The following is a 24,848-nucleotide window of genomic DNA, read 5'->3' as shown; positions in this document are numbered from 1 at the left end:
GCAATCTGAAGTCCTGCTTATCAGACAGGTCTTCATGCCAAATGCTCCTTTAGTGGGTCAATGTTTACTGTAAAGAATCACTGTAATAACTGTAGTTACAAAGAGTTACACATTAACCCCTGTTTAAACTCCCTCGGGACCAAGCTATATCTTGGAGCGCGATGCATTCTTCTGGAAAGATGGAAAACAAAGACCTGTGATTAGTGTTTCCCTCATGTCAACAAACCATATGCCTTACAATGCATTAATAACAATTCCTCTCTATGCTTGGGGTTGAACAGTACGTGTGCGTTGAGTACAGTAAAGTACATTTATTTTTGTATGGTACTTTGGATTTGTTTGTCTTTGTTGAAGGCAGTTATCACATATTATCAAGTAGCAAACATAAGGCAGACGCCAAAGTCAGAAAATTCTAAGCATAGCTTTGGCTAACAATTCCTGTGGTCGACTCCATTCACGACGCTCGACGCTTTCTGTCTTGAAGGTGGCTTTTGCTGTGGGATTGCTGCACGTCTGGGGAGGCGGTGTGACCTGTGTATACGTTAACGTAAAGATAAATCCAGTTTAATTGCTTGGATGTGTAGCTCGGCTGCAGGGCACAGGGTCTTTTTGGAAGTCGCCTCCGGTGATGTGCCCTTCTCTGTGTTTCTTTCGTGTGTTGAGCCTGTGGGGCTGGCCTGTGCTCCTCGTTTCCTCCAGCTCTTCAGAGCGCAGGCTCCTCAGACACAGGGATGGCACCTGTCTGACAGATGGAGCCAGGTGGGAAAACAAAGAGCAGGCATTTCCATTTGTGGTAACACTTCACAAGAAGTGATTGTTCAGAGACCACATTATGGAAATCGCTCATGTTTGTGATTTCAGCGGGAAATGAGTAGGTGTGCACTGGGTCAGAAAATTTAGCAGAAACTTTGGGGTGACTGCTGAGTCCTGCAGTGAACCCCATTTCATCTGAGTCCTGCAGTGAACCCCAATTCATCTGAGTCCTGCAGTGAACCCCAATTCATCTGAGTCCTGCAGTGAACCCCATTTCATCTGAGTCCTGCAGTGAACCCCAATTCATCTGAGTCCTGCAGTGAACCTTCAGTTCAGTATGTTTTTTTTTTTTAACATAACGTAATTGTTGCCTTTTGCATGGTAAATAGCTCTTTCCTTGGATTCAGATGCTTTCCTTGTAGACACGTGAATAACAGAGGGAGGAAGCTGCTAGGTTTTTAAATCATGTTGCCAGAACTCTTTTTTTACGCCCAGAGAACACTGCTGTTATTTAGTGTGCGGTGCTCTAAGTCAAATCTTTGTCTCGCAAGGTTGTGTGGAATCACCTGCACCAATCAGTGGATGCACTCCTCCCTCTTGTGGGAGACTGAGACTGGAGCTAGCCGTCCTAGAAACGGTATCATTGACTGACTGAGTCATTAGTGACCGACAGCGTTTCATCTGCCGCTAGATAGCAAAAAAGACCAGCAACGAAGCTGCAGGCCCTGGAGTAATAATTGGCTGTCACTGACACAATCTGTTAAAATTAGTGGAGATGTTCATTTCTTGGCTGCTGAGGTAATTTTATTCGCATGAGCTTTCATTAGCCCAGGTTTTGGTTCCTCCACTGAGAGCTTATTCTCATACATATTTAAACCATCTATTGTCTTCAGTGTCAGTTCAGCGGAGCTCAGGGCATTAGTTGTACTCTGTCTCTTGTCTTTGAACTTTCAGTGTGGCCTTTTACATTATAAAATGAAATGGGATTGGGGAAAAAACCACAAGGCCCGTTTCATTTCTAGTATTTCACTTACGGTTTTTGTGGTTGGAACAGCTAAAAATATCCAGGCCTGGCCATCAATTACTGGGCACACCAGTCATAGTGTATTAGAGGGAAGGAATCCCGCTTGTTTCCGGATGACTCTTGCGGTGTACACTCTCCTGCTCCTGCTTAAACATACACTCCCCACAATCCCTATGGGTGGTTTGGAACCTGTGAAGAAGTTATTCTTACTGTGCATGCAGTACATGTGGAAACTACAGTGCTGTTGTGTGCTTCTCCCCTTTTGAACCGAATCCATGGTGTGATTAAATCTACGCAAAGCGATGCTTTATCAGGCGCTTGATATACTTCTGTCAGCCCTCATAAATCACTGGGACTGTTCAGTGAAAAAATAACAGGGCTTATAAAGCTGTAATGTCAATGATTATGAAAAATGCAGCTTCACCTTATATCAGATTCATGCCAAGTTTTTGTGTTGTTGCACCAGCTACAAAATTGGTATTTTGTATTGTATTTTGTGTTCGTTGTGTTAATAGAAGAAAAGAGAGAGAAAAGATGAAACTGACATTTGTAGGGTGCCGTCTGAGTGGTCTTCCATTTTTGTGTGCTTATTTTTTTCCCCACTAGGACATTCTGTCCTGCCCATCTCTGAGCAGGAGGCAATGGTGTGTGGAAGTGTATCAGTGATGTACAATACACTATTCGCAATTTACTGTAGTCTCTTTCTTAAACACACAAATTCCCTCAGACAGTTCCCCACCGCTGGGTTAACACATCCCTCAAACCAAAGTTCAATTTTGTCAGTGCATTTATGATAGCTGCGAATATCGATTGTGCATACCAGAATTGCACAGTTGATTTCGGGAATATTCTGTAAGTTGTTATGTGTGGCCAGTGATGAATTTTTAACCTGGTAGGGTTGAAATGGGCAGGTACGAAATCAGACAGCTAGGTAATTGCACAGAAGGGAAGAATATGACACCACCAGGAATCAGTGTGGAAAGCACGATTGACTACATTGGAATGTGATTGGTTTTTTAGCCATACAAGTATAGCCTTTTGATATGGAAGGCAGGTAAGCAGGCTTTTACCATTCTCTGTTCTAGGAAGAGATTCATAAAGGGGAAAACAGTGTGATTTTAAATCTCATATGAAACCTAATAACTTTAACTGTAACCTAATAATTGTGACTATCTAACTATATAAGATTATTTTGAGAAACATTTTGCCTATTGTCTGTTGTGTGCATGGTGACACATGGTTTTGTATGTATTAAGGAGCTAAATCTACCACCCAAATGGTAGGAATTAGTTGTAAACAGAGACTAAGTGACATCATTAGATGTGTTGTGCTGGGATTACCCAGAAATATCTCTAATAACCCATAAAAACCTTAATGTTCTTTAGCATAATTTGTGTAAATATGGTCTTCATCCACCATCCACCTGTCTACAATTTATCAATTACAATTAGAAATAGGGTAAAAGAAGGAGTTTGTTTTTTCAGGCCTGAATGTGGAGGAAGCTGTGAAGGACGCGGATGTTCGAATATGAAAGCTTGTGTGTGTGAAAGAGAAGGAGGGTGTGAGAAATCCCTGAGTGTGAATGATGTTGTATATGAGGGGAAAACCTCTGAATGTGAAGGAAGATGTGACCCCTGAATATGAAGGAGGCTGTGTGTGAAAGAGAACACCTGAATGTGAATGATGCTGTATATGAGAGAGAAATCCCTGAATGTGAATGATGCTGTATATGAGGGGGGAAACCTCTGAATGTGAAGGAAGCTGTGTGTGAGAAAAATCGCTGAATGTGAAGGATTTTGTGTGAGAAATACCTGGATGTGAAGGATACTATGTGAGAGGGAGGCCTCATTATTCGAAGGTGTGTGAGAGAGAAAAGCCTGAATGCGAATCATGCTGTATGTGAGGGTGAAACCTCTGAATGTGTAAAGTATGCCGGGTGAGTAACTTTGTTATTTTAAGAGTACTGTGTGTGAGAGAGAAGTGGCCTGTATGTATTACTTAAGTAAAGGAGTGTGTCAATGTCTGCTCCTGAATCTGACTGTGACTAAAGCTGTAGCCAAAGATGGCAGGAAGTCTCTCATTGCTGTCATATGCTGTTATTATCTCAGTGTTCCACCTATGGAAAAAGCCTGATATGAAATCAACTTGAAAACCATCTCTTTGTCACTAGTTGCTTATGCTGATGGATTTGGCATTGTGATGTGTGATAATGGGAATGTAGATATGATCACCTGAGCAAGGGGAACGAATGGTAATGCCCAGTATCACTGTTTGTGTGTTGTTTGTGTCTGCCTGGTGTTAAAGTGGTTGGAATCTGTTCCTGTATCAATTTTCCCGTTAATTCTTTAACTGTCCTTCGAACAAACATGCATTTCAAGAGATTGAAGGATTCAAGGAACCCGTGTAATTCTTTTGGTCTCTCGGCATTACACAGATGTTTGAGGGCAAGTCCCGGCCCACTGAAAAACCGAGGCAGGCTGTGCTGTCATTTCAGTGGAACAGGGTGCAGTTCATGCATATTAAAGATGCTCTCCCATTGATGTCACTGTGGTCAGGTCTAACTACAGCAATGGAGAAATAGCGTTCGGTCAGTAGGTCTCCAATGACCTGTGTGTCCTTTGCTTAAAAGACTGAATAATAACCATTAACAGTTCAGATGGCTCCTTCACTACGCTAGCACTTCTGTGTAGACTTCTTATGTAGAATTATTCCTTGGAGACATGGAAACATTTGATCTCACAGTGAGGACACTGAAAAGAGGCTTAATTGTGGGGTTGTACTGTGCAAATGGTTGTCTTCTAAAACAAATGCCATCTTGCTTCTTTACTGCCAACCAATTTGTCTAACATGCAAGAATTAGTATGGATGTAGGGAGAAGATTGCTGATATCATTATATTAATTCAAAGGTAAGAGCTGTTGGTATAACAAAGTGAAGTGACAAGAAACAGTAAAAATGTAGGGATGTGTCCCGCTCTGTGCCAGATTGAACCGACGGCCGCGTAATGAGGAGGATTCACAGAACGCCGTTAAATCCTGCGGGGAGCTGACAGAGCCGGCCACATCCTCATCTCTCGAATTCCACCGCCAGCCAGCCAAAATATCCCCTCTGGAGGGAGTTCCGCCCCGAGTTTCCACAGAAAGAGCGGGGTGATTATGTGGAAGAAAAAGCGCATCCACTCCTCTTAATGCTGGTGCCAGACCCTGCACCATGTACGAAGCTGCAGAACCCCAGTAGCAGGAAATGTGCCTTAGTAATAATGCTTGTGTTAGGTTTAGTGCCCTTTTTATTACCCAGTTGCTTAGGAGACACAATTATTCTGAATTACCGTGCTAATATTAATCGGGCTAATGCTTTTGCTTTTCAGAGCCGCTCTGTAATCCATTAGTAGCTCGGGGTCTGATGTTAACAAAATACCTTGTGGAAGCAAACTGCTGCGGGGAGCGATCAGAGGGGTGAGCTTAGACCTTTCAGTCTTGTGCAAACCGCTGATCAATGCTGCCTGGCCTCTCCTCTCCTCCGCATTGCAACAACCAAAGGAAGCTCCATCGGGTGATTAGTTCCTCTCAAGATTACGCCGAGTGTGAGTGTGGAAAGCTCTGTAGGGCCCAACATGGCGTCCCTGTGTCACCATCCTTCAGCTTCTTAACCCATTGAATGGCACAGTGATGCTGTGGTGGAGGACACAAACACGGCGTCTGTACATTGCCTGCTTCCTGCTGCAGTGTTTGCGGTGAGAGGGGATGTCATGCGACGCCAGACGAGGGCCTCAGGAAGGCCTGTGTAATTACTGAAGGCCCCCTTTGTTTGCTGGTGTGAATTCAGCCCCGCCGTCTCTTCCCCCTGCTCTCTCTGTCAGTGTGATTCATGGCGCGGTGGCGTTCCGTCTCGGCTGATCTGAGGGACTGCCCCGAAATGACATCCCCTTTTTCAGTTCCTCCCAGCGCCGCCTGCTTGCCTCTCAATTCCATTACTGAACGCTCCATAAGAATAAAAAAAAAAATCACACTGTCCATAATTCTTCCCTACTCATTTCTATCTGACAACCAGATAATTTGTTTGTGATATCTTGGGCCAGAGCTAAGATCTCTTTCCAGCAGAAAGGCACTTTTTTCCCCCAAGCCAGCATTTCCTGAAAATACAGTAATTGTAAAAGGTTAGAGGTGCAAATCAAGTTTTTGGCATTGGTGCATAATACAGCACTATTTTGAATGTACTTTTGGAAAATTACTGTGTTGGGGGGGGGGTGGTGGTGGAGGGGATTTGTACTTTTTAACTGGGGTCAAACCCATTAAAGCCTCTGAGTGCATTACCTAAATAGTGAAGTGAGGAACAAACAACTCACGCCTCCATGATTTGAATGTCAATTTTGTAGTAAGTGTTGGTACATAAAAAGACAAATGAATCCATAAAGAAGAAGGGACTCAGTGAGAGAAAAAATTCAGCAAGGGAGCCAATTCATAAAGAATTTTTAAGGGGAGAGGTAACCGGGAACAAAATCAGAAAGCAATATCTCTTCACTCAGAGTTTTGGCCTGAATATAAGTCCTTATTGACCCACCTCAAACAGTTTAATTCCATTCCTTCTGGCTGGGTCTAAATGTGAGAATGCCTATACAGCTGACAAATAGGTGCTTGGATCTTTTTCCATCCTGACATTATTAATTCTTTTTTTCACGTCAGGTAGTTCCTCCCACACAGGGAGAATATGCAGAGACTATCCATTTCCAGCAGAAGTCAGAAGCTCGGCCTCCCAGCATCTGTGCTTCACAATGGGAGTTAAAAGTGCATGTGCTGGAGCCTCAGGTTTTCTGGAAGGCACCACTCGACTACCCGACCGCCCCATCCTTCACATTATAGCCCTATTAAAAGCCAGTAGGCAGTGCGTACTGCTGTCCCCTAACAGACCCAGCTAGCGGAAGAGGCAGCTCTTGCTCCTGTTTTGAGGAAGTCATTTGCCAGCCTCTCCAAACCTCTGTCTCCTCCCGGGGGCCCAGGGCAGTCCTGGGCAGATAAGTGCCGAAGATTACATCATCAGGCTCCTTGACTCATATTCCAACCCCACCCCCATTACACAGACCAGCATGTGCAATAAAACAAGATATCACCCAGAGTGGCCAGATAGAGTACCCAATAAGAATTTAGCAAAAGCAGCTATGCTGCCCCCCTTCCCCAGGTGTCGCAGGTAGTCTCTGTTGCTATATCAACAGGGAAGATTAAGACAGGGTTAGTATCGTGTTTTACAGAATCTACATTTCTGGAAATATGATGTGGTCATGAAAGGGGATACCTGGAGCGTCGATGTCCCCTTACCATGATTGAATTGTGGCCTGAATGGGACTAAAGTAAGGACTAAAAGGATTTACGCCAATATGCTGTAATATGTATGTCAGTAAATCAAATAAAAATAGCAAACTGTTTGAGTCCTCTCACATTTATGGATTTGGCTCAGTGCTTCCTTGTCTAGGTTTTAATTAGTACTGTGAATGGACTGTATTGTCCCTGTTGATAACATGGCCATTGGCTGCCTTTGAGGGCAAGAGCAATCATGGTCTACATGGCAACACTGTTGTGCCATGTAATGCACAGTTTGCGAAATTATTCAGCAGCAGAAACTCAGAGGGAAGTGAATAAAACTGTGTGACGAGCACACTTTCATGGGACATCATGGTCCTTTGTGTTAATAACCTATCAGCTTATAGCCCCTCAGGAGTGTGCTGAAAAGTGTCCTGAAGTTTTTCCATTTTTGTCTCCCACTTCACTGTACTGTGTGCCGATGTGCTCTACGGTTCCCATGTCTAAGACTATACACAGCTTGGCTTCTTTGTTATGTTCACTGAGCTTACTCAAGAGAAGCTCTTTTGTTATATCTGCATCATGAAATGCATATACTAAACTCATTTTGCACACTCAGAAAATGTATGAAATTGAAACTGAGGTCCTAATTCAGTCCTCCTGTTTTGAGGTTTGTGCTGTACTTTGTGAAACAAATTTGTTTTTACTGCTCTGACAGCCTTTTAAAAGGCATTTGCAGTTACTGTGATCGAATGTGGTCAGAGTATATTAATTTGTATTTCGATCCCTGACCACCCTTGTGGGTGTTTGAGGGAATCCTTCCCTTTGGGTTGTAATCGTAATGTGTGTCAGGAAACGGACAATTTCCGTATCTTTAATAATTCACACCCTATCCTCAGTTAAATGCTTTCAGTTCATTTAGGTTGGGAGAACTGGTCAGATTTAAGACTACGATCTTTCCACCAGCTTTTAGTTTAGTGTGTGTAATATTATATGTGTGTGTGTGTGTGTGTACTGTATGTATAAAGCAACATTGCTCAGATGAGGCTAGCAGTCTGTTTTGCTTGTGCTCTGTGGTGAATAATGCAAGTCACTGCAGGTAGCGCTGGGCTCCCCAGAATCCGTCCCTGTAACTTCCCTCATCGGTGTGAAGGAGCTCCCGGTGCAGGTTTCCCCAGGGTCTGTACTCCATTTGAAACTGCATCTCATCACGCTGTCTTTTTCATCAGCCGTTGCAGCACTGAGGCCTGCTCTTATCGATAATTGATCCATCAACTAAATGCTGCATGTGCACGTCATACTCATATACCAACAGGCCATTTCTCTCATACTTTGGTTTTTCAAAAAAACTGTTTTCAATCCCAAGATTAAAAAAAAAAAAAACGTATTCACAGTGGTAGCGGTAGCAGAAGACGAGCTTTATGTGCTTTGGTTGGTTGGGAAAACAGCTGACGGGATATGAATATTATGAATTTTCTTAAATGATAATTACTAAACATGACAAATTCACTCACTCACATATTCTCAGAAACTATAAAGCTGAATATCTTTCTTCTTAGATGATAGTACTTCACAATTCTTTGTTCTTATACGAGTATGGTCTCATTTTAAATCCTTTTATGGTTTCCAAATGCACTCTAACCTTCAAACAAAGGCCAGAATCCATTGCTCTGTCTTTCTGTTGTGTTTACTCTTTCTTTAAAAACCTTGCTTGATCATTTAAACAAATAAATGCAGACAAAATTCTGTTTGAGATTGGATTAATATTCATTTTATCAGTGTAATAGCCTCGTACAGGTAAACAGCTGCACACTTCGTAATAGGAGCTGCAGACATTGATCAAGTTAGGATTACATGTGGTTTCAACAAATATTTTTAAAAACATCAATATTTTACTAAATTGTAGGTTGCAGGCTATAATATAAATCAATTTTCTATTTTATATTCACCCCTTATGTATTAGAGAGTCACAGACTGACATCATAGCATGACGTGCCTGTGGAAGGAAATGGAGATTTAGCTGTAAAGCCAGTTTTTTTTTCCAACATGCATTTATCAAAAATGAAAGAAGGTATTAAATTGTAGATTTTTATTGAAGGTGATCCTTTAAAGGAAAGACCTCCAGTGTGACAATAAGAGGAATGTGTAATTGCCTATAGCTGACCTGATGTCTTTGTTAATCAATACTACTTAGCACATTTACAAGCAGTCTTATTGTCTCTGTCAGCACAGCTGTGAAGATTATTGGTCCTGTACTGTAATAGTCTTTATTCGCTCACCCTGTGATGTACAGATATTGAGACCTGATTATATATGTGCTTATGAGTCAGTTTTTGGCTGTTACATCTGACTTAATCCCGCTATTTCGCTGGTTTGTCTGTCCAGAGGTCATCTTTGCCTCTGAAAATCTAGGCTTGCATTCTTTGGACAGACTAAAGGCATTTTTGTGGATGGACAGGTCAGTGTAAAATGATCCTGAGAATATAAATGGGGGTGGGGGGGGGGCTGAATTTTGCTGGACGGGGCTCAAGGGGGGTTAGTGGATACAGAGTATAAACTGTAAAAGGCCCTTCAGGGGTATAAGGCACTGCTCAGCCTCCATGCCTTGTTGGTCTGTATTTTGTTGCTGGTTGGGCTGAAACAGATACGCGTTGGCTCTTTCGCCTGGTTGCCTCCGGGATCTTTTTTTTTTCATGGAACTGGGCAAGATGAAGTTTGAGCTATCCGGGCTTTTCCAAAATGTGGCAGCTTTGTTGAATTAGACTGTGCCATTCATTTAACATTCACAGCGTTTGAAATTGCATTTTTGGTTTGAAAAGAAACAAACAGCAGTAAAAATCGTGAAAGGTCAGCTATAGATTTTTTAAAAGGGTGCAATTTTATAATTATTGTGGAATCTGGTCTCTGAAATTGCAAATATAATAATTATTTCTTATGATCAAAACTGCTAAAACAAGTCAATGCAGCACTATGAGAAAGGCCCAGCTGCTCAGAATCATAACACAGAGGACCGGTGTGATTCTGTAAGAGCTGTGAATTGTGTCCAGTTTCTGGTGGCCTTGTCCTATGTGTTGTCTTCTGCCTGTGGTAGCCCTGGTGATTTCTCTCTCTCTTCCCATGTGTCGATGGGGGTGGACTTGAATTTCCAGGAAATGGATGGATGAGGCTCTTCTGAGGTCTCCTGGGATTCATGATCGGGCATGACTCACGCATGCACGGGGTCATTTTATCTGTGTCTCTGCTTCTCTCTGAAAACGTCACATAGGCCTGCGTTTACAGCAAGGGGGAGCCTTGCTAAAATTGGCTCTACGGCTCCCATCTAGCGGCAAGATGTAGAGGTGAACTTCTGGACCTGTGGGGGAAAAAATATGCCTGTAGTCGTCATTATTCTGGTTGAAGCAGTGTCAGCCATCACAGTACAAGACTCCTGTGCTGCTGTTTAGATTACAGATAAAAGGCAGGTATCACGGCAGTTAACACAAGCTCCTGTCAAAAATGGCAGAGAAATTCTGTCAGTGTGATCCCTCATGTGGAGAGGTCAGATGACCTTGAATATGGCATGTTCAGGCCAGGAAGTGAGAGGAAAGGGTCACCAACAGGAAGCACATTCCATCCCTACTGTGATTCCATCACTATTCCCTTTGGATAGCTTTGCTCGGTGGGAATCAAATGCATTTAATGTTAAGTTCCACTTTTGGCTGTGCCATTAGGAGAAAAACTGACATTTTCACTAACTTAATTGCTGTTTTTTATTTGGGGTTAAGCCATTCGGTGTAGTTAGACAGTCATGTACAGTAAATGGAACACCTGGACGAAACTGCTCTATCGGTGGAAGACATGTCCAGTCAGTCCCACTTTATGACACAGTGCATTCCTGGAGACGGTGTGAATGGAATTTGCTTTTGCCATAGAGCAAAGGGGTTATCTCCCTGAGCATGGGCCAGCGATCACGCTTTCACAAGAGAGGCTAGATAAATGTGGGATTAAGTCAAATATTAATAAAATGTTAACGTGGTGCATGTTTGTGTATTTGGAAATACTTACAAGGTAGAGTAAAAATACTTCCTCATAAAGTACGGAAAAAAATCAGCATTGTGACAATATTTGAGAAACAAACTCTTGGCTCCAACAGAGCAAACCTCAACAGAAGTGGGTTTACCTCCAAAAAGCTTTCACATTTGTTCAGATCCACAGCTTCTGCACCCCACAGGCCTCAGCTATCCATAGCCAAAGCCAAAAGCTACTTATATCCAGCACCAGGCAGCATGCAGATCGACTGGCCTTCTAGCAAAAAATAAGTAATTATTCCCTCGTTTGCCCACCAGTTTCCTATTCACCAGTGGAGAACCTATATTAAATTGCAGACAAAGTCTTCAGGCCTGAGAGGTATTCTCTGTTGAATGCCAGGCTTGAAGAATTGACGTTTCTTGGGAGTGCCTGACAGTGCAGGCACAAACAACTGTTTATTAGCTAGACCTATGTCTTTTTTTTGCCAAATAGCCTTTATATTTTATGTTCTAGATTTAAAGCTGATTTTGTCTGCCGCAGTTAATCACTGAGCAAGCTAATGTGTGGGTATTTGTTCCATTTGTTCCTTTTTAGTGTGCTGACATTGTAATCATCATTGTAGTTACTGCTGCAGTGACTAAAACACTGTAATTACTTATGTATTTTGAACCACCAAAAGCTGCTGTAATTAAAACAGAAATTGTAGTTGTGTTTCACCTCAGCTCTGGGCCAGCCTGTCATGACCTCTTTCTCCCAAAACTGTACACTATGTTCTTGCTGAGCCATGTTGTCGTTTTACTAGTTGTTATCATTACTGCCTATTTGGCAGACCCCTCATATCTGGAATGATCAGGAAAATGCATAGTGTTATACATTAGTTATGAGTATAGTACAAAGACGTGCAATTTTAGTAAAAAAAAAAAAAAAATGCAGTTCAATTCAAGTGCAGTTAAAATGCACGTTCAAGTGTAGCTAATAGCATCATAATTCACTTTTTCAGTCACTAACAGTAATACCCTAAAGCCGCACAGGACAGGAGAAAATAAATGCAGTCGTAGGGTGCAAAACACAGTGGTGCTTACACGCTGAACCCTTCATACTTGAGTGACACTGGTTAGTCTTCTGTTAGGCACACGGTATGAAATGGCCTTTGTCGTGGATTATAGAGACCACAGCAATAACTGTTATATCGATTATGTGCCTCGTGGGTTCCTTCACCCAACTGCACAATCAGGCAAGGAGCAGAAAGGCTGAAGAGGCCGAGCTGTATTAGCTGTCTCCTCTTGTAAGCGTTCACTCTTTAGGTTTTTTCACTCTCGTCATCATCGCTGTGTTGGCTGAGTACTTGAAAGAATCAGTGGATCATTGTCATAAACTGTGTAAGTTTCTCTACCCCAGCAATGCAGGAGAAACTGTGTGATATGTTTGCAAGAGTGCTGCTGTTTTGTAGCCGAAGTGCATTTTGTGCTGTGTCCCTGGAGAGGGCTGTTTTTTTTTTCTATTTTTTTTATCAGCATTGCAGCTCTAATATCTTAAATCACTCCTCTAAACACTACTGATGTCAGATTCCTGGCATCACCTTCTGTGCCTAATCCAGTTTGAGAACTTGGACTTAGAGGCTTGTGGCCACATCCCCCACACGTCCCACATTCGGCAGAATAATTGGGGAGATGGATCCCTTCCTGTCCACCTCAACCGATGTGTGATCAGCATTCTGCCGCAAAATGGCTCCCTCGCACCACCCAGATGTGTGCTGTATGTTTTTGGAGGTTGACAAGTCCAGGCCCAGTATCACTGTACAGCTGCTTTGTGACAAATTCTCTTATGAAAAGCATCATACAAATGAATTGAATTGAAATAACCCCCATTGTAAAGTGCTGAGATGCATGCAAGGTGCTATAGAAATGAATTTTAATAGTAGTAGTAGTAGCAGTTGCAGTAGTATCGTTGTTGTTGTTGTTCTTCTTCCTCCTCTTCTACCTCTTTGTCATCTTCTTATGAATTATTAATATTTTGTGTGATGCAGTGCTCAGCCCACCTCCTTTGGTTCTTAAGGTCACAGGATCAGGGTGTGCTTCACATCAAAGCGGTGGATGCCAGCAGTCAGAATGTCAGAGGGGGTTTGTCCTCTGTTTCCTCTCCCTTAGTGGTGTTATGGGAAGGAGAGCTTTAGTGATGTCGCATACCCTGTCGCATGAGAGTAGGACTGGGCGATATGGCCGTCACGATATATCGCATAGCTGTTTTTAGTGCAATAACAGCTATCCCCGGTATGTGGCATTAGGTTTCTTCCCATGTTTTTTTCCCTTTAACCATACCTGATGCGGGAGCACACCTCCAAATCGCCCAGCCCCACATGAGAGCCACACCTTTGGTCTGGTTGTTGTTATTGCCTTGCGATCTACTGGTCTGTACAGAGAATGTTGTCTTACATTATCCAGAATTTTCCAAAAGGGACTTTGTGATTTTTAAATATTTAGGGGTTATGAGAAACCATCCTTTTTTTTTCTTTCTTTCAGCGGATGTTTTAAAAAAAAAAAAACCCTGGAGGGATTTCTGTGACCGAAAATCCCTGGGTGCCTGATGAGTGCTGTTGCACCCAATGTGTTACAGCTGGGACTCAATCCTCGCCTGTGCTAATATTCTGAAGTGTTAAAGTACATGATGTGATCGTAGGTCTGCGTGTGTGGATGATCTTCTCCAGAGTGGATGCGGTCACGTGAACACGGTCGGCACTCTGCTGCAAATGAGTCACCGTGGAGCCGTGTGGTCCATGTGGTCCGTGACATGCTGTTGCTGTGCTGCTGTCGGACTGCTTCCCTCATCCATTTTGCGCATAGGAGCTGCCGAAGGCTAGCTATCAACATAACCAGATATCAGTTTTATGGGAGGCCGTTAGACTTGATTGCTTTAAATCAGCTGGTGTCATAGGGACACTGTTCAGGAAGAGGCCAGCATGAAAAACAACATCCAGTGAACCTCACTGAAAAGGTTTTAAGATGTTCATGACATTTCCCTGTTGACTCTTTGTGGATTCCTCCTTCGCTAAAGGCAAGGAACAGCATGTCCGTTTATAAAATTGAGGTGGAATTTTCCTTAATTGGCATCATAACTGCTTCTTAATCCCTTGGATGCTTGCCTAGGTTTTGATCTACTTTTCGGAGATAAGGATACAGAAGATGATTAATCCACTTGGAAACCTTACAAGAATGACCAAACCTGAAGTTGGAGGAACAGCCCGGAAACTGGCCAAGAGCCTTCTTGAAGCACAAAAATATTTCTGCCGAACAGTTGAGAGAGACACTGTCTCTGTCTGCATTAAGTTCCTAGAAAAGGTTACTGAACTCTAGCCTGACTAGAAGATTAATTGAGAGTGTGGCTTTTCCAACAGTACATATAAACAGGCTGTAAGTATTTGAGAACATCTGAAACAGCTCAATCAAAAATCAAGAGCACCGTCCTAACAGATGTTCACTTTGGAGGCACACTCCGGTGGAGTGTTCTTTTGTCATAACAAGCATAAACTTGGAATTCTGCAGAGAGAATGTACTGTGTCGTGATTTGTGTGCCGTGTCCGGGCATAGGGGAATATCACTTTCTGGATGTTGCCAAATCTTTCTTTTCCTGTCAGGGAATCCAAACTGCCATTTTAATGATGTCCTCATAAATCCCAGGAAAAGTCTGTAGATTTTGCTACAGTCACTTAAGAGTTTGCAGAGGGAAACGCTTTGGAGGCTGCCTCTGTCTCAGTTTTTAACCATTTCTGTCCGTATGTAGTTATCTCTTCACAGACTGTGATGGGTGCAGAACAGTAGTGAGGCCGCACATCAAGTCACAAGGAAAGTCATTGTCAGAAAAGCTTTTTATGAAGTTTTTTAAAAATTTTTTGGATCGATTAAGCTCACTAGTTCACTAGTGCAGAGACGACTAACATATCTGGCATTGGAGACTCTGGAATATATCTACAATGGACCAGAGTGTTCAAACCTTTAATGAGACATATCTGCGGGGTAGTTGAAAGCATCCCTTCTCAAGACTTGAATTAATGATTTAATAAACACCAGAAGCCGTTCTCAAACAGAAGCAGACCTTTTTGAACAACCAGTTAATTGAATGGGTTCAGGATACCAGTGTGTGCTGTAACATTCAATATATTGACCCGAAACCAGTATCATTTTTATCAAAAATCCTTTTACAGAGATATCTTTTGAAGTATCCTTTTGAAGTGGATAGGGAAAAAAGGAGCTGTGCCACACTTCACTGGCAGCCACCTTGTACTGTGATTATGAATTCCTGTCGTTTTTTTTTACATTTCATTTGAAGATTGGCCGCAGCCTCCATGGCAATAATTGCATAGCAAATCTCCTCAGGAATACAGTAATGAAACCGGTACACAGAGAAGAGCTGCGATACCTGCTCACCCTGTTAGATTATGCCAGAGCTGGGCTCTGTTTGATCTCAATCTGTGTGCTGTCCCCATCGTGCCAGTACTAATCAGTCAAACAACATTTGGGATTCTCAAGTGTTTGTTCCACCAAAAATCAATACTTCACCTCAGCTAGTCCATATAATGGCACTAATGAGGGGGTGATGTGAATCGATTGAATCCTTTTTTTTTTGCAGTACCTGCTCCTAATGAAGTTGAGTCAGTAATTAAGTTAATGAGGACACGGGAGGACCACAACCAAGCTGGTACAGTGTGGTTCTGTCAATGCCGAATGGATTCAATGCTGTTAGGTGTGCAGTTAAAACCAAATGGGAAATAAAGAAGCAAAGCAAGATTCAGTTACAGCACATAAAATTACATAAAAAAATCAATTAAAAAGAGGTGTTGTCTATAGGGTTTTAAAATGGGCAAGGGAATCCGTTCTCCTAGTCCTAATTAGAAGAGACTTCCACAGTCTGGGAGTATAACAACTACAAGATCTCAGTCGAGCTGACTTGATTGCTGGCCGTTGTAAGGTCTCGCATGATGTGATAGATACCTTGCAATCAATAGTGTTTGACTGCCAGCCATGGCAGCAGTCTCACTGTTCACCATGCATTAAAATGCAACCATTTTTCTGACGGAGGCAGCAGCATTTTGTATTCAAACAAAAAAAAGTTATTTTATTTATCAGTATTGGGAGACCCAGGCAACCCAGCTGCGTATTTACAGATGCACATTAACATGTAACTGTGTCCCATGGGACAACATGTGGAAGTAATTATGCCACAAGTCTTGGACCAAACGAGCTGCTTCCACACGAGTGTTGTCTCACAACATCTGCATATATGTGTGTTCCTGGAGGCGGCGTGCGTGCAGACAGGGATTTGCCCGAATGCGACGTGATGCATTCTGTCTGTGGAGTCAGATGGCGGCGATGCTGTGGAGAGCCTGTGGGAGAGGGAGAGATGCTCTGCCAGGCCACCTGAATCTGCTGCAGGAAGCGCTACGTGGTCTCTGTCAGGCAGGAATGTTGTTGTTGTTGTTTTTAGAAATATCTTGCTAAAAATAGCCTCCTGGATCCTTGCAGCTCCGCTGTTGACTCCAGAACAGCTAGCCAATAATGCTTTTTCCCCCAGCAGAGCTCCACTTCTCCCTCTCTCTCTCTCCGAATGATTAATCCCATACTACTGTATCTGTACACCCTCTCAGCGCTGCCAGTAAATGATGCAAACTGTGGAAATAACCATTACTTTGAGATTATTATTTGTGTGTGTTAACTGTGAAGTTATGCAATGGCTTGTTTTTGATTTTGTGTTTTGTTGTGTGCGCGCATGCGGGTGCATGCCTTAAAACTGACGAAACCGTGGAAGCTTTGAAATGTTTTGTTTTCAGTTACCTTGATTGAGAAGGAAAACCAGCACACACGCGGGCTCCCCTGGACCGATTCTGGGCTTCTCTGATGTAGTGCTTGAAACCGTTGCTCTGAGAATTTAGTCAGTGCCCTGAGTTCTGTTGTGCACAACTGCACTGAGTATAGCACTGCACCCAGACCAAAGTTTGTCTACAGCAGTTATAATAGTTGCAGTTGTCACATTGTCTCCAGTGAATTTTGGGCTGGTCTAAGGGTTGGTCCTTGAGTATTAATTAGATTAATGTCATATTGGTAAATGACTTGACAGGAATCAAACTAAGCTGGGTGATTACATCACTGGGAGAAATTCCCATTATTACAGTGGCTGTCCAAGACACCATTGACCATTTCTATGGGCCTAGGGAAAATCACCTGTGGTGTGGAGGACCTATAAGAATTATTACTCCTTACACAGGAAATACTCTGCAATTAGTACAAAAATAAGAACTTGTCTACTGTTTCAGGTTGGTATTTTTGTATATGGTATCAGTACTATTTTTTATTCATGTCTGACAACATAAAGACATACTGTTTCACTTCTGAGGTGGATTCTAATTAAAAAGTAATAAAAGAACAAATATATATGTATTGAGAGGCTGGTTTCTTTCTGTCTTTTTTCTAACCTGGACGTGCCGTGAGTGTGGGGACCCCTGGGTTTGATTTGCGGATAAGAAACACTCAGGATCACATTAAGGGAGAGATTCTGTCTGGAGCCATAAACCCTTTCAGACATGAAGGAAATCCAATAAAATGGCAGAATTGAGGATAAGCAATAGCATTTGCTTTCTGTAGTTTGATAAGTGGAGAGCTATGGTGATATACAGCAGGGAATCCTCACTCAAAGTGATACTTTGGAGTTTGCAAGAAGCAGTTTAGAGAATAGCAAAACCGATACATTTGGCATACTTTCAGTTGTCTCCTATTTTATGACTACAGTTTGTGCCTGTCACTTAAGAGCCTACATGTTGTGTTAATTCTGACGCAAAGCATTGATATTCAGGACTGCCGTGAATACTGTATATAGCAACACTCAAAAGTAAATATGAGCATCTACTATGGAATGTGACAGCATTACCTGCAGTCAGAACAGGAGTATGATTAGTTCCTTGGACTTAGGACCTTTTATTGGCTTATCCCAGAAAATTGTTAGTGTGGACAGTGATGGCCATGGATTGAAATCTGCAGCAGACTTACCCTGCTTGCACTTGCATTTGCTTCCCTTTCTGTGTCTGTGCATGCCATGTGCATGGTTATTGCACTATGTTTTGGAAACTCCGTACGTCCCCACCGTGGCAACCTTCGCTGTGAATACAACAGGATTGGGTGTAGTTAACAGGATTGGGTGTAGTTAACACATCTTGGGGCAGCCATTCTTGCAATATACTTTGTCTTTACAAAGACATTGAGGTTCAGATCTAATGATTTATGACTTGCATTGTCTGCACGGGATTTTTTGAAGTTGTCATTGACTTCTTAATTACATGTGCTCAGGAACTGTGTGCAGGCCATAAATCAACCGTCTTCCTGATGGATGGCACTTGTGGGCCCCCCTGTTGGGGAGCCGCTGCCATTGGCCATTACCAGGATCCCTATCCACGTCTTTAAGCTATCACCAGCGTGGGCCTCTCGTGCTCAGCTTCACGCTCCCTCCTGGGGAAGATGCTGTTTTCATGGTCTAAATTAATTCTAATTGCTTTGTAAATGAAGTCATTTTGAAGAAAGGCAATGTAGCCTCTCCGGAGTGAAATGTGTTTTTCTTGTTTGCGTTTTTTTTTTGGTGTTTTTCTCGGTTGTGGCGGGATTATAGGTTTATATTGTGAGGGGTCCATTCTGAACCTGCATCACATTATTTCAGCATAGGTACATTCATGTCCGGTGCCCTCTGGAAAAGTGGAAAATGAGAGACATTTACCTGGAATAACAAAGAAATGTAAACTGCGATGTGTATCTCTGTTGGGCTTTTTGATGTTGGTCTGGGTTGTACCGCAGGTATTTTGACTTCATGTGGTGTTTCGTTTAATCTCCTACATTTAGGCCAACTTCTGGTTTTGTTTCACCTATTGCATTCCAAGAGGTTAGGTGAATCTAGATCTCATCTCTTCTGTAGGCCGTAATGAAGCACAGATGTCTGGTGGAAGCTTTTTGCCTCTGGATACGGATGTGTCTAGCACAGAATAGCAGAGGAACTTGCTAAGCACTTCTTATAATTCATCTTATAAAAGACCTCTCATCTCCCATTTTGGCAGTGTTTGCCCAGGGATTGGCAGATTCTTGCCTTGAGGATCATACAGTATGCTGTTTTTTTCTTCTTCCTCAGTTAAGGTAGGCAGAATTTAATTCCAGTTATTTGGACAGAAAGTTGTCTCACCTGGTCTCTCCAGGCGTTGGTAAGTTGATAAAACGTGACTCTAAATCCTACAGGCCTGTAGCACTTGAGGACAGGAAACAGCCCCACAGCCATTAGAAATCAGAGAGAAAACAAGATGAGGGTGATAATGAAGGGGAGAGATTTATTGCACCAGCCACATGCAAAGCATTACTAACATTTTTTTTTTCCCGCCCAGCTGTGTTCCTAGAAGTGTTACGCAAAGGCACCATGTGAACAGCGTGTTTCTGCCATGGGAGTCGTATGAGAGAAGCCTGGATGCCTGGTGTGAGGAGATGAGCATGAGTTCACTTTCAGGGCTAAAGGAGCAGACATGTCTGTTTGTTGGGGCTGATCTTCAATCAGGCAATGCGCCCCCCCCCCCCCCCCCCCCCCCCCCCCCCAGCTCTAAGATACGCGAATGGCGGAGTGCTTCACAGTGCTGTACTCATAGGCTGTTTTCTTGTTTTGTCTGTCTTTTTGGGGCAACCAACTGGGCGTTATATCAGCCAGAGGCTCCGGGAGACCAGTTCAAAGGAGGTGATGGGGTTACATAGCAACTGTGCATTACCACAAAGTGTGGCAAGTAGGTGTTCCAGAGGGTGCCACCAATGCCATTAATGCCTTTCAAAGAGGTTGTGAGAGCAGCTAGTGTTGGTTACAAGCCGTTTTTAATCTGGGATTTACTGTACTGAAGTCAGTATGTGGCATTTTCTGTTTTAATTAGCTCTTACGAGTAGCTGTGTGTGTTTGTGTGTCTGTGTGTGTGTGTCTGTGTGTCTGTGTGTCTGTGTGTCTGTGTGTGTGTGTGTGTGTGTGTGTGTGTGTGTGTGAGATAGAGAGGGGGAGAGAGCTAGAGGGAGAATGTTTTCGTCAGTGAGTTCTTCACTGATGCTGGCCGGCCAGATTGGTGCAGTTTGGCCCCGCGGTTTGCATGCGTTCACTTTCACACTTGCATTGTGAACCAGATCGGATGAGATCAGCATTAGTTGGCTGCTGTCAAAGGCCCTTAGAGCGCCTCACCTCTTCACAGCTGGTCAGGACTGCAACCCACAGCAAGAGCTCCCAGATGAGACAGTGAGGGTGTGCCCTGAATGCAGGCCATTTTGTTTATGAAGGCGCGGGGGGGTTGTATTTATAGCAGTGATCTGACGCAGAACTGCAGCAGGGAGAGCTCAGCCTGTATCTATATGAGAATGGCAGTGGCGCTCCTGTCAGTGTGTATACTGCCATTGTACTGCGTGTAGGGGCGGAGGGTTTTGTCTTTGGAAGATTCGTCACTTTGGCGTGTCAGATCAGATGCTGAGTGAATGCACTGCTGTACTGTGAAGGAATTAAGTCCTCTTCATGTAGCCTTCACTTTGTATGGAATGACCTTTTTGATAAGAGGAGCTTTGTGAGAGGCTGACTGATTAATTTTCAAGGTTTGTTTTTATTTTATGCTCAAGAACTTTTGCTCAAGTGAGTGACTAACTGTTCAGAGTTGGTTCTTCAGGGCTGTGGCTCAGGAGGTCTTCTGGCTCTCTTTAAGCAGTTAGTGCTCTCCTTGGCAGTGAAACTACACTGGTTCCATCAAATCAAGTGAACCCGGATATGGGACTGAAGTTTAATGATGAGGAGCATTAATGTAAAATTTAAGGACCCTATAAAACGATTGTCTTTAGACCCTGGTACACCTCACCTTCCACCTCTATCTGATACAGCTGCCACTGGGGGATGGAGTAGGAGGAATCAAAACATTCAGGGTCATGGCATGAACAAAACATCAGCCAGCAGTCTTCCGGCATCCTCAGTGTTCTCCTCCAACTGCTCTGTCATTGTTGTGCTTTGGCCCAACTCCTGTAGGATCACCCAGTGCGCTCAGTTAGATGACCTAGGGGTTCATGGGTATTTTGCAGATTGGTCACTGGCACTGCTAAGATTCCAAAACAGCAGAACTGGGTTTCTACAGCAGCTGCCCGGTGATCCTCACTGGCTTCTTCAAGTTAAAAATTCCATGTAGTACATTATGTCATGGTATTATGAGATATTATGGTGTTAGATATTGTGTCTTTACCTCGGTGTCCCTTAGTGGCTCTGCTTCAGAGGGATGTAGACATAGAGTTTAAGAGAGGTTGGCATGAAATAAACGACCAGGAAGGGAGAAAGCCTTTACTGTGGTTATGTGCTCTGTAAAAAGGGTGGTTGTGCCAGCATTTGTCTGTTCAGACAAGTTGTTTTCATTTTCATTAGGCTCTTAATGTGTATGATTTCCTTGGAGCTTTCATCAGCAATTTATATGGCAGCCTGAAATATGTATAGATTTTGTGTCCATTGCTTCACTACCTAGTGGATTAATATAGCGATAGCTGTTTCCTTGTATATTCACCCATCTTGATATATCTCTAACTGGTCATTTTCTAATAAAAATGGCTACACACTGACACAGAAAAACTACACAGAAGAAGAATTCTCAGAACATAAAGCCCAGATTTTTAAAAATGAATTCATATAGCTGTACGATAGGCAGAGGTAAAATTAGCCTTGAAATTACAGGCTAAACTATAACTCTAACCATATTCAGCATTATTTGCCTGGGTTTGATTTTGATTTGACCATAGTTAGAAGGCTGCAGTACTACAAAGGACAATGCACTGTTACATACCGAACATAGCTGCTTAGTAGTGATCCTTATCCTGGGCAATTTGAAGAACTTCCATTTTTGTGATTTATCCATTTATACAGCTAGACATTTTCTGAAGCAATTCAAATCAAGTACCTTGCGTTAAGTGACAACAGCCAAGCTTCATCTTGGAATAGAATCTGCAGCCTTTGGATTGCTCAAGTCCTCAGCCTCTTTACTCCCACTTTACAACCAGCAGAGATTAGTAGTTTAGTCTAAGATGTTACTGAAGAGGAAAATAAGACGGTCGAAAATATTCACTCACATTATGAAAGGGGTGCTTAGTGGGTGTTAGTAGTCGGTATGGTCCAGTGTGGGTGTTAGTAGTCGGTATGGTCCAGTTGGCCGTTTTTATATGCGTCAGGGAGTTGCAAATGTCATTGCAGTGAAATTCCCTTGGCATTTACAGGAGCTTTACCCTGACTTTTTTTTTTTTTTTGTCTCTCCCCAACTGCATGTAGCTCAACGTGTAAATACATTCACAGGTCACTGGCCTGAGTGCCTGCGGTTTGTTTAATGGCTGTCTGTGATGCTTCAGTAGGCTGCCCTCTGCCAGATAAGATATGCAGTACATCCGTGTGACCCCCACAGAAGCACCCGGAGACCACAATGCACAGAGAAACGGTTTGGATTTGGATGAAAGCTTGAATAATTGTAAGCTTGTGGCTATGAATGTATAGCTGACCTGTAGTCTGGTAAAGTAGATTATTCAGCAATATGTTTCCGTTCCTTCACTTGAAAGGCTAATTTAAAGGGCAGATAGAGCTGTTCTCTGAATTTTTAAAAAAAATGTATATATAGTGTACTGTAACATGAAATGAAAATTAACTCCAAGCAAAGTGCTTAATTGGGCTAGCACACACACCGAGTTCAGGATATGATTTGATTTGATATGAGTTCAGGAGGTCCAACCAAGCACTTGTACCCAGTTCCATTTTCTCTTCCTGGATGGTCTTAGAAGGAACTTATGTGTTTGTCTCAGCCCTTTTGAGTGGATGAAGCCCTGTACCAATCTACTGTCGCCTGCAACAGTTCAGTTGTGATAGCTTTGATTGTCACATTGTGCTTTGAAACCGGATGACAAAGCTCACATGATTTTGGGGCGTGTGTGCTGGTTGGTCCGTGGGGACACTATATGAATCGTTGAGCTTATCAGGTAGAAATTTCCAAATAATGAAACGGAAATTGGCCTAATCTAGGTAGTTCTCACAGTAGGAAAAATGGAAATTGCCGATTTGTGTTGAAAGCCTGTTTGAGGATAGGTCAGTGCGTGAGAGGAAGCCAGGCGCTATGGGAACAGTGTGCTCATTATAATGCCGCAGACATCGGTTTGCCCGCAAGAGGAATTCACACAGCTCTGCAGGGATATCTGATTTTTCTCAAACCATCCATCAGGTGCTTTATCCGCGGCGTCTCCCTTCACCCTCTGTAGGACGGTTAGCAGGTGGTGCTGAAGTCTCGTGTTTCGGCCGGCTGCCGGCTGCCGGCTTCCGCGTTTCCCACGCAGCTCTTCACCGGTTTCCAAATCAGTGCACACATCTCATCCCCGCACCTTGAGTACGCGTCCGAGAAAAACGCTACCGGGAAACCCTCTCTGAAACCCTGCCTCCTATGACTGGCTGTACTTCGACCATGGCACATTTATTCTAAGGAAGCCTGGATGTGCCCGGATCCTGCTTAGTGTGCATTAGCCAGAAAAAAAAACCCCTGAGATTTGCAGGACTTAACCTTCCTTTGTGCTAATATTTACACTCTTAACCTAATCTGGCCATTTAGTGAACCTGGTAAGCCTCTGTAAGCTAGTGCACAGTGAATGAAAGGAATGGATAAGACCTCACTCCTGTCCCATCAGCAACTTCACAAGCCCCTTCTCCCCTGTCAAAACTCAAACCTGGAGAAACTACGGCTCTGAATTCCTGTCCTCCGTTTCAGGATGTTAAAGAGCTGACTAGCGCGCATCGCGGCTGGCTTTGCCCCTGAGCCGCGAGGGGGCGGTGAGGGCAATGGTGAGGCTATCAGGCTAAGCAGTGCTACGTGTTCTGTGTTTCTGAATAGACTGGCAAACAGAACAGAATGTAAATAGCTCTCAATAGCACAAAGAATAGTCACCTTTTTGAAACCTGCAGCGTGACTCCATCTTGGCCATCTTAGTGCACGCGTCTGTATCCTGCTACGCTTTGTGAGTTATCTAGGGTAATATCTGGCCAGAGTTCTCCTTTCAGAGAAAAGGTCAGACAGAGGCAGACAGAAAAACACTTTGGTTCCTACTTTCTTGCTTACATTCTTGGCTGTTGTCCCCTGTGTAATTCCAGGCCCTATAGCCCTGAGTGAAAAAGCTGTTAACTAACAGTGCTGCAGTGTGAAAAACTACTGTTCAAATGCTCAAGAGTAATAGGTTTCCATTTGCTGCATCACATTTCTAATTTAGGGTCCCTTACTTGGTAAATGGACCTGGAATCTTACCTTGTCGCATTTTAGCATTATTTATACTTTATGGTCCTGAATGGTTCGATCTGTTGTTCAGCTGGGAAAATGCTTATCTGTAGTTGAGGGTTCTTGAGAATTTGTTTTTCTTTGCTGAAGTTCGATTAATTGAACTGTAAGTTGCAAAGTGGGACAGTACATTAACTGATGGTTAGGAATATGCGCTAGCAATGTTTGGAGTATGTTACCGAGTTTTTAAAACACGGTAGCTAAAACTCTGTCCCACATCCCATCAGCTGTCAACTCACTACCTTCTTACTCTGGTGATTCCGATATTCTGTGGGAAAACAGGAATTTAACTGATATTCGTACATTGTCCTTGGTGCCCGGGTCACAGGTACTAATACTGCTGCTGGAGTGCACTTCTCCATTTGGCAGAGTGTGCTGGAGAATTTATCGCCTGGAATTTTTTAGAACAG

The 24,848-nt window shown here is 43.1% G+C and overlaps 1 protein-coding gene across 1 annotated transcript in view; it reads left to right on the top strand.

The window, feature by feature from the left end:
- The window catches only part of LOC118789870 (serine/threonine-protein kinase MARK1-like), a 79,768-nt gene that overhangs the window by 31,361 nt on the left and 23,559 nt on the right, over nucleotides 1-24,848 (top strand). The gene's annotated exons all lie outside the window — the stretch shown is intronic.

This window comes from Megalops cyprinoides, chromosome 15 (genome assembly GCF_013368585.1).
Source record: "Megalops cyprinoides isolate fMegCyp1 chromosome 15, fMegCyp1.pri, whole genome shotgun sequence".
Classification (NCBI taxonomy): domain Eukaryota; kingdom Metazoa; phylum Chordata; class Actinopteri; order Elopiformes; family Megalopidae; genus Megalops; species Megalops cyprinoides.
Note: the sequence above shows the minus strand (reverse complement) of the source record. Positions and strands in the feature narration are given on the sequence as shown.